General features: G+C 40.9%; 1 protein-coding gene across 4 annotated transcripts in view; it reads left to right on the forward strand.

Moving 5' to 3' along the window:
* The first annotated feature begins 3083 nt into the window (after positions 1–3083).
* The window catches only part of tmem121ab (transmembrane protein 121Ab), a 42421-nt gene continuing 30717 nt past the window's right edge, over positions 3084–14787 (forward strand). For 2 of the 4 annotated variants that reach the window (XM_061754491.1, XM_061754493.1), the window contains exons 1-2: positions 3084–3220; positions 3333–3415. The gene's annotated coding sequence lies outside the window, so the exon portion shown is untranslated. Of the gene's footprint in view, positions 3416–14787 lie in introns of all 4 variants that reach the window. The other 2 variants (XM_061754490.1, XM_061754492.1) reach the window with 1 other exon arrangement.

Here is a 14787-nt window from a genome sequence, read left to right on the forward strand (position 1 = left end):
GACTGGTTATGTGGATTTTTGGAGGTGACCAACATCATGCAATATCTTATCATTTATATGTTGGAAAACATCCCTCAAGCCTCAGACTTTGGTTTATTTTACAGCTCAAACCATTATCATACGTACGTAACCAGCTCAGTGAGCATCTCAAGAATTAAGTGTATTTAGCTTTTTGCGGGGCTTTTTGAGACTCCACCACAACCAGTGATGGTAAGGAGGAAACGTGATAATAACCATAAAGCAGGAAATGGAATTTACTGCGACACGGGAAAGGATTTATCTGGCTGCATAAAAATGAGAAGAGAACATTCAGGCTCATGAAGTGCTTTAATGTGGACTATTTCATTGTCAGTGAGCTCACGACGTTTTACCATTTTGAACTGGAATGAAGAATTGCAAACTGATTTACATTTTTATACACACATTTCAGCCAGCTCGCTGGGCTTCTCTGAAAAGTCTGACCACTTTTGCATTAAAAATACAATTTATGTTAAATAGATTCTCTGTACTCTGGTTACATTATAGAAGCAGTACAGAAAATATTTTTATAATGTGGTACCTGACATTTAATGGTAGCTTAATAAAATGGTTAAACACTAGAATTACTGAAAGAGTACATACCTATGACGCATGAAAGCTCAAAATGTTTTTTATGCTGCCTGTATACAGACATACAATTATTAATTCCAGCAATTTCTATAAAATCCCATGAGGGGACAGAATTCCTCTGCAGACTCTTTCCTATTCCCTTTCAATAGGCTCAATGGTGAGTTGTATATTAAATCTTTTGTTTCTTTGCCAGTCCGTCAAAATATGTCTTTACGTGAAAATTGTCCGTGGCGCGAAAAAGGTTTAGGAACATCTTCATCAACAACATTTACACAAAGCATTATGTTGCCATGGCACTGTTAGCATGATGACCTCAGCAATCAACTGTGCCCATCAAAACTGCTATTATAGTTGAGCACTGTATTTCCGAAGAGGCAGCTACTTATGAGTCCGAAGCGCTCAATCGTGATCTTTTGACCTATGCATGCAAAATGGGATTTTAATGTCCAATCGCATAATTCAATGTAGATTACATGAGTTAGTGTTGCATGCCAAATGACTCTGGTCATATCCATCCATCCATTTTATATACCATTTATCACAAATGACTAAGGGTGAGAAACACCCTGTACCTGTCGCCAGTCAATCACAAATTTGGGTACTGACCGGGAATTGAGCCTGCATGAATGAAAGGAAGAAAAGTGAAGCGCTAGATTACAATGAACAGACTTTGTTTGATCACGCAAAATCAGGTTAAACCTCATTTCTATCGCATTGTTGTTTGGCTTAAAAGCCTAAAAGACTCTTTTCAATGGTGATGTTCACCGTTATCTTCACTACTCCTCACTGCTAAATGGTAAGTGAATTCATAATTAAAGGTAGAGTGACAGGAACACTGTTTTGTGTGGTGAAATTGATCTGAGCCAAATTCTGCCAATTGAGCGGTCGAATAATGAAAATTCAACTGGAAGTAAAAGCAGCAGTAGCTAGATTGAGAAAGGTAAGCAAATGCAGGAAAACAGACCAGCAGAGAGAAACATTATTAACAGGGAATAGAGGACCGGCTTGCTAACCAGACTAAGGCCTAACAACAGAAAAGCTATTCCATGTCTTCCTTCCTGATGTTCTCTCAGTTGACAACATAATGAGACTGATGCTACTCTGAATGACGTGAAAAAACTGCTGTGAACATTTCTCATGGCAGTTGCATAGCTCTCGTCATTGAGCTCCATGATCACATCTGTGGACACATTATGTTGTGCAGCAACTGTACAACACAATACACCTGATTGTTATTGTCTAGTAACTGGTTAGCCTGGTTAGCAACTCGGTCTACTAGCCTTCGTAGGTGTGGAGTAATGGAGTCCATGTCAGATGATCCCTACCGTGTACGGCAGTGAGGTCAGCAAAACAAAAGGATTCAAGGGCACAGTAAAGTAGACGGGGGTTGGGTTGCAAAAGCACGCCGATAGGGAATCGATATGACCCAAGAAACCTCGCAGGAGAAGCCTATGACAAGGTATAATGACAATGTTTGCACCAGGAGGGCAAGACAATAGGCAGGTGAAGAATTGCAAGTTCCATTTAGAAAATTATCGATTCATCCATTCATTTTCTATACCACTTGTTGCTAGAACATGAATGGCCGCCTGTCAATTGAAGGGTGATAAAATATTCACAGATTCACACTTATGGTCATTATAGAGTGAACAATTTAGAATGTTCAATTAACTCGATATGCATGTTTTTGGAATGCCGGAGTACCCAAGGCAAACCACCCCAAGCATGGGGAGAGCATGCGATCTCCACACAGAAAGGCCCAAGCCAAGAGTCAAACTCAGAATCTCAGATTTGCTAGCCACTGGCCACCATGCTGCCATTAAAAATAAACAAAACAATCAAAAAAAATCTTAAATATTGTAATTAATGGAGACAGTTTTGCAAAATAGGATCAGCCCGAATCATGACATTTCCATCATATTGTATTACTACCCCAGGAGATGCTTTGATACTTGCAAAATTGCTGTCCCAAATTAATGACAACATCCCTTCTTTTGTTTCGACTCTAATCCATCCACCAGTGCTACTTACAGCATACTGCCGTTGTTTATGGTGCATTCTCTTGCAAACTGTTGCTCCCTTCTTACAGCACATGGTGACAGTGCAGGGGGTGTTTGATACAGATGGCTGCTCACCCTATATAAACAAAGTGGCCATTAATCCAATTCTTTTTCCAGCAAAGTATGTATGCTATGAGTGTGAAATGGGGAAGGAAGGGAAGACTCTTTCTTGCTTAGTCTATTTTACATGCATGTGGAGTTGGCTTTTTTTTGGGGGGGGGGGGGGCATTGTTGCAATCAATTGGCTCAAATTGAATACTTCTTTATCACATCACTGCCAAGGAGGCAAATACCCTGAGTTTAGCGAGAGAGGGTGGGATAGAGAAAAACGGGGGAGAGAAAGGGAGCGCGAGAGAGAGAGAGAGAGAGAGAGAGAGCGAGAGAGAGAGAGAGAGAGAGAGAGAGAGAGAGAGAGAGAGAGAGAGAGAGAGAGAGAGAGGGAGGGGGGCTTACCCAAAGCGGTTGACTGTTGTCTGCAGATTGGACTCGCCATGTATATCTGAAAATTCTTTCGTGTCGGACACACGACCGACAATGGGACGTTCTTCCGGGTAACTCGACGACGATATTACTAGTTTCGACCGGTTTTTTTGTTTTGTTTTGTTTTTTAATTCCTATCATTTATCTATTGTTTTACCTTTTTTTTTTTTTTTAATTCGCCAGCTTCGGAACGGATTTACTAAGCCTGTCTTCTGAGCCTGCAATGAGATTCAACACTTTGGACAGAGACTAGTCGTCTATTGACGGTAAGCTAGCAGAGTTAGATTCGCTTGTGTCATACACAGATTGGGGGGGGGTAAAACATACTGTTGAACATGATGTGACACCCAAAAAAAAAGACAGCAGTGGAGTAAAAAATCGTATTTTATCATGGCTGTCACTTCCTACCGGCTCCAGTCTGTGACTCTTCTCTCTCCCTTGGTGATAAACGATACGTTTGTGCGCGTACAGTCTCTGTTGTTGTTGTTTTTTTAAAACTAATTTCCTCGTCGCGATATGGACAATGGGCTCAAAGTCTCGTTAAACACAAATTCACTTGTAGCCGTCTTGGGTCAGGAGAACGAATGTTTCGGGTGGCTCGTCAGTTTTGTTTTAAAAGCCGGCTACTCATTTTTGAAGAGTCAGCGAGCGCGCGCCCGGCTCGCGGTCTGCCGCGCGCGCGCGCGCGCCTGCGCACACGGACATGCGCACGCACACCGACAAGCAGGGTCACCGAAGAAAATATATGGCCGCGACCACCAAGCTACTAATGCCGATAATATTTCAAAGTGACCGACAGATAATGAGAAAGCCACGCTTGGTCTTCCTTGTTGAAGTATATGAATTTTCAATGTATTTTTTTATTTTATTTTAGGACGTGTGCTTGGAATATTGCATCAATAAAATCATGATTTCTTGACAGTAATGATTGATTTTTGCATACAGATTGATTAATTGACTCAGGGGGTCCTCGGTGTAAGACAAGTTCAGTTCCTGTGGCGGCGATGTAATCCGAATTTGTACGTTGTTTATCACTAACCTATGGTAACACAGCACTAATATAATGATTTTAGCTAATATTTGTACGAACAATGCCTCTGAATATGCAACGATCAAATGGAAAACAGTAAGTATGGCAGTAATGAGTGTGCCGTCTTGTGCCACGTGACGAACCATTCTTACACCGCTGAGTAAACTATACTGAATCCCCCTCCCCTCCTAAAAATGTTTAGAATTTGCTATATTCATGGTTTAAAATCAAAATATATGCCAAACTATGATCCCAAAATGCTTTATGTCAAATTCATCATACATAACCTTAAAAAAAGGCTAACAATAGATGATTTGATCTTGAAAAAAAAAATGCACCAAAAGTTTGAGAAAGCTTGCAACCCATAAAAATACAAATTACTACTTTGGTATTAGTCAATTTATTTTATTTTGACTCAGTGATACATAAATACTATTTTCTTTTTTTAATATTTAGTGTACCACAAGCAAATTTTAATCTTTAGTCAGGCACTAACTGTACCTTACGTTAACAGCTGATCAACTGGTTAACTACTGCCAAAAACGATCATTCGTTTCGTTGCATACCTTTAGGTACTACTGGGCTTTTTCACACGAAACCCAGCAAAGGCAGGAGATTGCCAGTATTGTGCTTTCACACAGTGATATGGCATCCCACAGCCAGATAATTAGATTCCCAATGGCATAAGTGTCTGTTGTAATGTATATTATTTAAAAAAAAAGTGTCACACTGGAATATTACTTTCAACACAACAGGCCAGGAGATGTCAGACGAAGTTTGACAAAATGTTCTAACAGCTTAACTATAATGTTAGAAATGGTAAATCATGAAACCTACATGAAGGTTTTTCTAAATAAATGCAATGTTTGGTAAGTATAAGTTGCAGACCTAGTCAAGTGCTACAAAATATTGTTATGTTGTACACCACATCAGGAACGTCACACCACTTTAATTCTTACTAAACACGGTCCCTTATCTGGGATTAAATGTTTGACCTTTTATTTACGAAAGCTGTGTGCCGTGGCCACCCAGTGCTCGTTTCTCGCTGCCTCCGTGCTTCAGTTGTTTTGCACTGAGAAATTAATTCACACTATATAAAGGAAGAAAAATCCACATGCCAGGCTCACTCTGGATAAGAGGTGACCCCCCCCCCCCCCACCCCACACACACACCCTCATGCTTTTTAGCCTACAGCACTGCAATTGGCTTTGATAACTCAGAATACACAGTCAACTCACCCTGACAGTGTAAACCCATAGTGTTTTCTACAAGGTCCCAGATTTAACAGCATCAATTTTAATGACGCTAATTAGGATTTTTGATTACAGTGAGCGCGTGATAATGCTCGGCTTGGCGTTAACTGTGTCTGATATGTCGGCTCAGGCTGTGAATGACAATAATTTAGTGAAAATCATAGCGGAGATGTTTCCACAGTGCTCCTCTCCAGTGCCCTTGAAAGAAATCACATTTGGAGGCGCCCGATTTTCCTCTGGGTTATTAAACTCCGGGCTCCACTGTATAGAGATTCCTCATTCATGTTGCGTGGATGATGAGCCAAATGCAAATTAATCTATCATGCTCAATTTATTATCTGATAAACAGACTATGAATTTGAATAGTGATCCTGCAGGGGTCAGGCCGCACAATCGGCTACGCCTTTCTGGAGTGTTTTATCCAGTTTCAAAGGAGTCTTTTACCTTAGGGCATGTACTCTGAACTGTGTCATACTATAAAAGATAAAATAATGTATTGAAGTGGCCTCTGCTCTAATAGATATATTGCCCAATCAGTGAATGAGTCGTCTACACTAAAAATATATGTAAAATTACAAAAATATATTATAAAAGTGCACGTGTGTGTTCCCCTTGTGTACTGTACACTTTATCCCTGCTCGACACTTGGTACTTTCTGCAGTTGATTAAATAATCTACAGTATATCATCTACAATGCAGAGGTTCCAAGTCTTAGAATTGATTAACATTTTAAAACAACAACCTTAAGGTCAGGCACACACTTCCTGGCATCCAGAACACTGCAGGCCAGTGTACTCCATTTCGGATGTTTTACATTACACCGATTGCAGACTGAGCTGCTTTTCATGATTGTGCACTTTGCATGCTTATTGCGCTGTGGATTGTGTTTCTGCATGCCTCGAATTCCATTTACGGGGCTCTTTAAAATTCAGCCCTGCCGCTAGAAACTCAATTAAATACAGTATTGCTATAAATACATGAGCAGAAAACCACAGAGCTGGCTGAGGCAGTGCGCAGCCACTCAGCCCCATCCCAGGCTCTGACCCCACCCCCATCACCGCTGCATAGTGACTGGTGGTCAATTTGAATGATCGGCTTAAGACAATGTGGGAGGCTGTCACGAAGGCCAAAACCAACCACGCTCTTGAAAACTACGCCTGGAACTTCAATTGTGATTGTTGGCAGGGACAAGACGAGCTAAATGGGAGCGCTTTGTCTTATTCTGCATTACGCCTGCTCATGCCATGCTTACTGTAAAGTTGTTGGCATCGTAATTGGCTGAGACACTGTTGCACCGTATGCAATATGCACAAGTTTATTTCTGCAGTGGTTCTCGGTCCCTAGTTTTCCACTTTGGAATCTGTGCTTTGCAAGGCTACGATCTCCCTGACATAATGGCGTCCACACCAATCAATGGCCAAATGGCACAGTCAATCAATAACAGCCATACTGTATAATAACGTGGACTGAGAGAGACGTGGCGAAAGCAGCCTCCAGACATCACACGTTGGAACTTCTTTGCATATATATACTCCTTAATTATAGATCAGAAATGCTAAGCTTGTTAACAAGACATCTATTATGGATCGTGTTGTGATCTATTCTAATGGGAGCATGGCATTTTATTTGTTGGGGGGGAACAAAACACCAGCACTTTGCTCACCTCTATAATACAAGCAAACACACTTACAAGACACTGAGTAAACGACATACTGTAAAATTTGATTATAATCTCGTCCTGGACACCTGGATTTTTTTTCATAGAAATATTGCTAACAGAAATATACTGTTGCAACAATACAAACCTTTATCAACTGCACAATCACTTTTAAGATAACATTTTAACATCCTTAATGGTATACAAATGCAAAAATATGTGAAGCAGTCCTAATATTAATCAACCAAACAAGACTACACATTTTTAAACCTTCTTTGACTTAATTAACCACTAAACAATGTAAAAACAACAAAACATAACTTAGACAATAACTGATGACACGTATGGTGACGCTGAAGGTTTTTTACCACTTTGAATGCGAGTGCAGTTACTTCATGGATTAAATGCTACAAATAAGACACGGTAATGCTAATCCTTTGATTCCCGCTGAAATGAGGTCTCATGTGAGTCAACCATGATGTATGTTCGAACATCCATCCATCCATTTTCTGAGCCGCTTTTTCTCACAACGGTCACAACATGTTTGAACATGTTAAGTTAAATTAAGGTATATTATTACAGAAAAAGTTCCAAATTACACGACCTCAGGGCCATTTGACTGTTGATATTTCAGTGTATTTGTTAAACTAACAATGTGGATGTACAATATGAAGGGTTTCAAAACCAGGCAAGTAAATCACACTCGTTCTATTAATAATGATGATTTGCTATATTCTGGCGATACTTGGAAACTGTTCATATTAATCGAGCTTTTGTCAAAGCCTCACATTTAAAATGTCTTTATTCAACAGCAAAAAACACATTTCAATAGTTATATCAGGGAGAAGTTGAAGTTCATCCACTTCTTAAAATAAACTCTTTTTCATTAGATAGCCTGTTGAAATAAAATACAAGGAGAAGGTCAAAACGATTATGTGCCCAAGTACATCAAAATGGAAAGGTGGTTTGGGTAAGTAAATGGCTGCTTAGGTGTTTAGTATCCAATAAGGCAGAGTTACAATATGTGGACAATTGCAAATCAAAGACCTAATCCCTTCAATTTGGTATAGGAGAAAACAAAAGTGCCACAGCGACTTTTGACTAATAACTGCCAGTTCGGTTTTATGGTGCGATAAAAATGTGTCCCATCCGCAGAGCAGTTAAAGATGTTACTTCATCTGTTTTTCAACCATGGGTGTTCTCTTGCCACTAACACAAGATGTGGATCTTTTTTTCTCTCTCTTCTTTTTTATACAATTCGCCCAAGCAATCCAGTTTCATTTACAGACCAATCCACACGTTATAACCACCACATTGACAAACACAGCGAGTGCCAGTAAAAGGTGGATAGTAGTGAAATATTTTAGCCATTGCAGCCCTCCAGGCAAGCAGTTATCAGAGGTACACAAGTGATGGGCAAATACATCAGCTCAAGCGCCACAGTCTGGTCTATGTTCAAGACATATCACGCTTATACTTCATTTCCTCAAATAATGTCAGTCCTGCAGGATGACGCCTTGCCCCAATTGGTCAAACGAAGCATCATCCTCTGATCACAAATAAATGCCCCCACCCCCAAATAGATGCCTCCCTTTTCCTATCAGGAAAAAAAAAAAACAGTCATCATTTCACTTTCAAATTGATGCTGTTGTTCACACACAGACTTTAAATACTGTTGGTAACCAAAACAGCAGCAGCAAACCATGTCAACATTCTCTGAGGAATGCAAGTGTAAAGACAGCGCATCGTATTAAAGAGTTCCCTGCACAGTACTAACGATGCTCTTACATTACGCGACCACGTTTTTGTGTGTGTCCATGTTCATGTTCCATGTAGCTATGCAACCAGTCTGCCTCGGTTGCTGCTGTTTCGCTACATTTCACCAGAATAGCCCCATTTTGTTTTAAACTCCAGATCCACAATATAAATTGTAACGTACCAGTAACATTGTTTAAAGCCGGTACTATTTCAAAAACATGTTGGTACAAATAAAAGTCTCTCCCTAATAAACACCACTGGCCACTATTTTCAGAAATCCGTTACTTCAGATCCTTGCTATCCCGCCATCTGTCCAAACATCCATCAATGTATTCATCAATCTGTTACAGCATTTAAGGTTACAGCTGTGAGCAAAACAAGCACTCCATGAGTGATGTCACTGTGAACCATCCGAAATGCATGGACTGATAGATGGGACAGATGGAAATGTATACTGTATTTTCAACTGCTTTTATTTCAAATTATGATTATGATATCCACAAGATGACAAGGTATATGAAGTTTTGATTGACGTGAATAAAGCAAACGAAAGTTGGCAAAACAATTTATTCACCCATCTATTCTTACATTTATGCACTCAGTATCTAGTGATTTCATCATCAGACATCCAGCAACCACAGTTCTACCAATCAAGTATCCTCAATCTAACAATCAAGTATCCCCTGTTTGTCCTTACAGCCACATTCAGAAAGTCATTTCACCCTTAGAATTGTTTTTATTCATTTATGTGCTTGTGGTTTCCCATTGTTTTTCTGTGAATTTGGTTTGTCAACATGACGATCATAGCAAGAAAAGAAAAATCTGTCACGGAAATGCGTGAGTCCTTCTGCGCGTCATATCGCTGAAAGGAACTTTTCACAAGTGAACAGAATGATGTTTCAAGGCTCTGTAGCGACAGATGAGAGAAAAATAGACATTTGAAAAGATGAATTGGCACAATCTTAAATTCACTTTATTTTTGTCATGCAACTTGTATGCTTTATCAAGTGTAACTGAAACCGAATCACAAATCCCTATACGATCTTGAAAACAATCGCACTTGTTTTCATCCATTTTCTGCACTGCTTATTGGAGCCTATCCCAGCTGACTTTGGGCGAGAGGCAGGGTACACCCTGAACTGGTCGCCAGCCAATCGCTGGGCACATTTTCAAAGACTTGTGCTATTTTCTTTCTTCAGTGGTTGTGTGCATATAGCATGGGGTACACCAGTCTTGCTACATCAAGTTAAAAAGAAGTCATAAAACAAGGAGAAATGTGATTTAATGTTGCTGAAAGTCTAAAAGGATTCCAGAGTCTATAAACTTTAACATGCCTTATATACAGCATTGCTGCGGCTGAACCTTTTTCCTTTACAGTCATTTAGGAGCAGGTATAGGAACCTGTAAACAGTAGCGGTGCGGTCTTGACAGGAGGCAGACTTTGTAGTGCATTATTTTTGAAGGCATGCTGTATTTTCATCATTAGAGCACAGCACTTCCCACCCAAAAATTGCTCACAATCTGTGAGACCTTACTCACTTAAATGTCTGCTATGTCCAATTGAAACATATTCCCTCACTAATCTGTGAGTCCATGTGTAACAAGGCTGTCAGAATTGTGCTCATGCCTCTGGTGTGTCATATAATGAATACATGACTTTTGCTCCGCTCATGTCTAACATCACTGGAAAAATGTGCACTCCTGTCCAAATGGTACTTAATACGGACGGTGTATTGTGTGCTGTTCATGAGCATACATTTGTGCAAGTGTGCTGAGCATGTGTTGGTCTGATGGGTTTATGTCTGGATTTGCCTCTGTGTGTTTGTGTGTGCGTGTGAGTGTGTCAGGTTTTTTTTCTTTGCCCTAGACCATAGATATTTCATTAATTTGGGAGAAGGTTGGCCGACCAATAAAAGTCAGGCGCAATCAGTGACTTAATGAAATAACGCTCATTATAAATTCAAAGCAATCTATAAATCTAAATCCCAAGCTTGTGTCTATTCAGTCGCGCTTTAAATGGCTCCTAATTCAAGGTTATTGAAGATAAGGGCTCTTTCTGTCTTTGTATTCTGCAGTCATAGCAAGTAACTTTTACAGAATGGTCATGAAATGTGAATATGACATTTGATGCAGAGAGAAATGTGAGAAATACAGATAAAAAAATGGACCGATTTGTTGCCTGAAAGTAAAAAAAATAATCCAGTTCATGACCCTCCCATTTGTTTGCATTTCAAAGCTATTTTTCCCAATAGAAAATTAACCATCCACCCATGTTCTATACCGCTTGTTCTCATTAGGATGGCAGGTGTGCTGCAGCCTATCCCAGCTGACTTTTGCGTGAGATGGGTGGTCCACCTGTGACTACTAAGATAAAATGAAAAATAAAAACTATAGCCATGAGGTTTATTCAAGATCCTTTTTAGATAGTGCTTGAGCTTATTAGTGTCTCCGACAAGGTGGGCAAGAGGAACGTCAGAACTGTGAGGCTGACGTGCTAACATCTCTCCCACTGTTTTGATTTATTTTATCATGCTCTGCTGCATATGTTTTGCTGCACGTCACACAGAGAAACAGATCACACACGCATGCAGGCATGCAAGGAGAGATGTTGTAGGGGTGTGCAAACAGTGTTGCTCTCAAGGTGGGGGTGGCGGGGGCTTTGTGGGGGGGTAATTGCCTTGCTCAAGGGCACCTCGACATTAGTCAGGAAGCAGACTCGCTCGCGTCTGTCCAGCAGTTACTTGGCATTTTTCATTGTGTAACATGTTGATTATTTACGCTGTGAGAAGAAGTAGCAGACGTGTGCGTCCATGCAATTATGCATCTCCGTATGCCGTCTGCAGTGATGTAAATGTTAATTAATTATAGCATGGTCCAATAAGTAAACAACATTCTTTGCTCTGTACTTACACATGCAACAATGTGACTCAGCCGAGGGGGCATAGAAATACATTTTGCTGTTGACAGTGTCTTACACTAATGATTTATTTTCAAATGGACCAAGCAGATTGAAATTGATATAACGCAATATCTCTGCGGAAAGTATACAGTGATTAATAAGGAGCATTAATTGCGTCGTTGCTTGTTTGCGCAAGATGACAGCGTTCCTGCCTAAATCTTTGACTGGACCATCTTTTTTTCCAGCGGTGCTGTGTAAGGTGTGTTTTAATTGCAGGGTTTGTTTGTAATTAAACCGGGCCCAGGGACTTAGAAGTTAGGCTTTCGACACTCCATGTTGCAGTGCTCGACAAGCAAGGCTCTCGAGATTTAATTGCGGCATAAACACACATGCAGCAGGCAACAGAGAGAAGAGCGTGTGTCCCACTCTCCGCTGTGCAGCCCTCTGCATTCCCCTCTCGTTTGTTACTTGCTGGCCTTTGCGAGAATGGCACAAATTCACCATCTTTGTGAGGCATATGAGGTGAGCTCTGTCATAGTGGGGCTTTAACCCTGCTGTATGGGGCCAGCTCTGCAGGATTACTGCCTGCATGCTCCAGCCCGAAAGGAGCAGTAACAATAGCGTAAATCAGCTTCAATGTAGATCAATTCTGACAGTGGGGGGGGGGTCAGTCTCCCTCAGCCAGGCTGCAGCCACCACCAGTGGACTGATTAGTTCACAGCAGCCGCTTTCTACAGCAGGCACTTGCTGGGGAGATGCACGTTCTTCGCGGTGAGAGCCAGAAACATCTGCTAGTGTGTCACTGCCTCTGGGCTGTGAAGGACTTTTCTCTCTCTCGCTCACTCGCTCTCTCCATCTTTCTCCCCACTCATCCCCTTCCTCTCCCTTTAGCCATCACTCCCTATAACCTCAACTCACCTCCCTATTCCCCTCCTCTCTTCTTGTAGCACTTAAAAGCAACATCAACACTCACCCAGCAGTCATGTAGTCCTTAAACGTACTCCTTCTGTCCACAAAGTGGACTGGAATGTGTCAACACATAAATGTTGGTGCACTGTGATTTTTCTTGTTTTCACTTATGTGCAGTTTTTCCGTGTCTTTCTGTTACCGTTCGACTGCCTCTCAACTCAGCAGGGTGTTAATCCACGTTCGGCAAGCAACTCAACTCAGCAATTAGCCCGAAACCTAGGCAAAAACAATGATAAATAAAGATGAAACAATTCACGCCTTGCCTGTCACACAAACCATTCAATCCAAGGCTGTTATCATCAACACTTGGAGGCCCATTATTCCAGACACTCTCTTTCAATGGCCCTGTTCATTTTAGTTTGCCACAGTAGGGTGGGGATCTCGATTGGGCTTGCATTTCCACTGCCAGTTGTGTAAGCGTATAAAACTGGGTACATAGTACAGCATAGTACATTATCAACGTGTGTTCTACCTGCTCTTCCAGAGTGAGGAATGCTCAAGGTCACCAACATGCATATGACACAGTCAAAATGGTTTTGGCCATAAACTAAAGCTAGAAATCATGAAATATTTAGTTGTTTTTGTTTTAATTAAATGCTGCGTGGAAACAGTTTCAGCTCTTGTCAGAATAGAGTAAGTACTATGATATTCTCAGAGTCGTTCTGATTCGAGTCCAACAATTCTGTTTCGATGATCGCTTTTTCAGGCCCATTTGAATCCCTATTCGAGTCACCACCGATTCGTGCACAGCCCTAGTTCAGTGAAAGTTGATTTAAAAGAAAATATTCACATATTTCCCTAAAACAAAAGACAATTACTAGATTTAATACTGAAGTTTCTCAGGCACTTATTTATATCTGCTTTTACCCATAGATGTCAAAGTAAAACATGTTTTCACAAAGTACATGACGTATTGCAGCATTTCCTATCTTACATCAAAATCAGACAAACTGATAGTTTTGGGGCAAATTTCCCATTACCATTGGTCGTTTGTTTACACCCTGTTGGAATAGATAGAAGTGAAAACTGAGATTTGTCGTTCATATTAAAAAGTCACCTGAACAGCAATCGTATCAATATCTGATACGTGTGTATCGGTACCGACACAGAAAATGATGCAATATACTGTATATATTGCACTATTTTTCCGACCATTAGTACAGAAAAGAATCATACTGCTTTGTGTAAACGAGGCTTAAAACACATCAGACGAGCAGATGTAAGCGTCCATTTCGTCTGATTCTTTTAAAGGCTCAAACTGGCCGTTTACGTGGGCGTTGTTCCTGGAACTGGAAATAAAGCAGCGTTGGGTGCTTCATCTTTGTCCACGCAGCTCTTTGGCAGTGTGGCCGAAAGCTGTTGCCCACAGTTTCAAATCAGAGCCAGAGACACGGGCTGCAGTCACCACCAGACCGGAAAGCTTCATCATCCAGCAAACATGCTCATTTATCCTGAGTTGGCTGCAACATAAAGGGATTACTCGAGGATGTAGAAAAAAAATAATAATAATTCGACTTCCTTGTTTTGGTGGCTTTGTAGGGCTGCCTTATTTCCATTTGCTTCGATTTCTCTCATTTCAAGCGATTTCTTTCTTCAGAATGTTTACGCTTAATGAAACAGGACCAGTCGAGTCCCACAAGCATGATGCCTTTGAACATTAGTCTTACCCTCAGATCAATATCAACTATGTTGCGCATCAGTCTGTTCATAATGACTAAAACTTTGTTGCAATGGATTTTCTTTCTTGCATCAACATCTCAGTGGAGACATGATGAAACAAGTGGCATATGGCTCCCACAGTAAACGTCTTGTAAATGGCTGTCTCGTCAAACATTAGATCGCTTTTGTCTCACCCATAATAGGAGCATGCCAAAACTGAAATGCTCAGATTCCCGATCACAGCGGTCACTCACTTTGATGCAATCCAGATTCAGAGTCACACAACTGAGGAGGCAGGGAGTCGCAACACGGGAGCAGACCGACAACATATTGTATAATTGCCGAACAAGTGTACTTCTCGGTCACTGTTTAGCCTCCAGAGACGGTCGACAGGAGTCAAAGAGGTCAATCAG

Source organism: Phyllopteryx taeniolatus, chromosome 18, assembly GCF_024500385.1.
Source record: "Phyllopteryx taeniolatus isolate TA_2022b chromosome 18, UOR_Ptae_1.2, whole genome shotgun sequence".
Lineage (NCBI taxonomy): Eukaryota > Metazoa > Chordata > Actinopteri > Syngnathiformes > Syngnathidae > Phyllopteryx > Phyllopteryx taeniolatus.